Source organism: Quercus robur, chromosome 6, assembly GCF_932294415.1.
Source record: "Quercus robur chromosome 6, dhQueRobu3.1, whole genome shotgun sequence".
NCBI classification, from domain to species: domain Eukaryota; kingdom Viridiplantae; phylum Streptophyta; class Magnoliopsida; order Fagales; family Fagaceae; genus Quercus; species Quercus robur.
The window spans coordinates 13,179,310-13,182,500 of record NC_065539.1 but is presented as its reverse complement, the minus strand read 5'-3'; positions in this window follow the sequence as shown (position 1 = coordinate 13,182,500).

Here is a 3,191-nt window from a genome sequence, read left to right as displayed (position 1 = left end):
TTGCTGAAATTCAACATTTTCTCTTTCCTCCTTTTGCATCTTCTCTCTCATACTTTTGGCTGAATTTCGGCAACGGTGATACCGAAATTCTGTCTCTCTCCTCAAAATCCCAAATAAGTTTCAATAGTACCTATAACGCAAATTAATTTCAGTTTTTGCAATATTAACCCAAAAGACTCCCACCTATGACCTTTTTATTTAGTCAAGAATTGTTGTATTACATATTTGAATATTACTATAATCATTTTCGTTATTAACTTTTTGATAGAATCCCACGGGAGGAAACATCTGCAATGATTTTGGAGCAACTGAATATAGATAATGACTAATGAGAACATAATTTGAGAAATGTAATGTGTTTTACTTTTATGTTTCATCAATTAAAACTTGTGAGATGTGTTTTTTGCTTTCAAATTTAAACTTTGGTTTATTTTGTATGAAAAGTTAAGCAAATACATGATAAGTTGTGATTAGTGGAATGTAAAGTAAAACACAAAAGTGGTATAGATGATTTGTATTTTATAATATAGTACATCAAAGTCTATTATTAATAAAAGTTTTCTTTAATTTAGAAATTTTTTGCTCAATAGGAAAGAAAAGATTAAAAAACGATATAAATGATAAAAAGTGAGAAAATTAAGAACATATAAAATTTCCATTATATTTTGGAGGATAGGAAATAAGTATAATTTTTCTTTGTTATAGCATTATCATAAAAGAAATAATTTTGTATTGTCTTTGATAGTATTTAAAGGTTTATTACAATGACTTAAATCTTACAACAACGAATTATATTAACATATAAATTTCAAGAATCATGCTTCAAATTATTACTGACATATAATGTACAATGAAATATGTTTGTTTGTTAAGCTATTAGGGCTTGCTCAATACAAATTGAGACCGAGACAATAGCAAAATGAGGTATTATATATATATATATATATATATATAAAACCGAAACTTTTGGCTTCTTGTTGACCTTTCCAGATCTTGCCACATTATTATTATTTTTTTTAAACAAAACTTACAAAATATAAAACAAACACTTCTTTCTACAATACTCTCCCACTGTCCCTAGACTCCTTATACTCTCTCTATTTATAAATAATAATAATAATAATAAAAACCTAACGCTAGTTAGACTTCTAGCCAAATACAATAACACTCTTCCATGGTCCGCACTCTCCTATTTAAGAAAACTACTTCTACGCACAGTCTCTAATATTGATTATGGTTCCGGAGTTAAGTGTAAAAAGAAGCTGCAAATTTTTAGGCTTAGTGTGTATTTAGCAAAAATTATTTTTGTCAACTTATTTTACTATTCAGTTTATTTTTGCTATTATTTATAGGTCTTACTACACTTTTTAGCACTATTCAATATTCATAATTCTCACTATACTATTTCAGTTAACTTTTACTTTTATCCAGAGTAGTTTCAATATAAAATTTTCAATTCCAACCAAATAAATAAATCTAAACATAACTTTAATTTTAATGGGTCCGGTTCTGCACAAGTTTACCGAATTGTGGTTTTGGTAAATAGGAAAAGTCATGGTGTAGCCGTGTAGGCTTGTAATCTGACAAGCTATGTAAAAAAAAAAAATATATATATATATATATATGTATATATGATGTATCTCGTAAGTGCCCATGCGCCTTACTTGTACTTGGTTTTGTCCTCGTCTCGAAAGAGAATTAATGGTGGCAGGAGTTTTTTTTTTTTTTTTTTAATCAAAAAAAGAGGAACACATGTATAGGAGATGATGGGTCTAGGTGGTGGTCCTTTATAAATTGACTTTGACTCCATATGTAATCTATCGGCCTTATCCCTAGGAAATATTAGTTGCCGAAAGTAAAAGAAATTTATATTATGAATATGTGGATTTTTGGTATGAGATAATAGTGAAAAATTATTAGATAATTTTAGCCCTTTTTCTTTTGGTTGGGTTTTGTTATAAGTTTTCTTAAATTATTTGATTATTAAGTAAATGGTATATGAAAAATTATTTTGGTGATATCTAAGGATTTTAGAGAAAGTGTTAGAGAAAAATTCTTTTGTGGTGAACTAGCTGAGATAAGTGACCTTATCTTAATTGGTTTTATTTTGCTTATACTACTTTTATAAGTATTTTTAATTATTTGATTATTGAGTAAATGGTACCTGAAAAATTGTTTTAGGTAATATCTAAGGATTTTAGAGGAAGTGTTAGGGAGAAGTTCTTTTGTGGTGAGCTAACTGAGGTAAGTGGCCTTATCGTAATTGATTTTATTTTGCTTATACTACTGTATCTTAACTTCTGAAAATTATTTATAATTGTTACAATTTATTTCAATTGTATTACTGATTTAAAGTAAAAAAAAAATGATTATCATAAATATATTTGATTACTGAATATATGATTTTATATGTGTATTTGGATGATATATATATTTTGAACTCTGATTGATATATATATGATTTTGGACAACATGACTATGTTTTGACTCTGATACCCAGCTAATGGGAGTTATTCATTGGTATGTAAAGTTTTCTTATCAGATTTAATGTTAACATATATGAGAGATATTTTGGTCAATAATCTGAAAAAGAAAAAAAAAATTAATAGTGACAGTATTAGGCAGAGGCTTTTAGAGATTGTTATTTTTATTTTTGGAATTCTTTTTCATTCATGTGTATGAATGTATTGGGTTTAATTGAATTGAAATTATTTTTGAAACTTTGGTTTTGATTGAATAATGAAAATGGCAAAAGAAGTATGTTCCAATATTTGGAGTTTTCTATATATGTGTTGTTGTAGTTTAAACTTTATATTTGAATTGTTAAATTGTTAATTCACAGTTTTATTATTCATCTATTAATCATAAATAATAATATTGCTATTTTCATCCATCATGATATGGTATCAAGGATGTGATCATTCCGAATACTTTTTTTTAGAGTTTAGATAGAGTTCCTTTTATGATTAAAAAAAATTTACAATTAAAAGACTTTTGAAATTAATTATTTTTTTAAATTATTGGATACGTTGGATCTTAAATAACTTCTATTAAACTTTATCCTTTATGACATCATTAAAAAGAAAACTCATATAGATAGGTATTAGGATATTATTTGGAACTATCATAATGGACTAACATATTACACATGGTATAGATCTAACTGTAACATCCTATACTATAAAATAAAA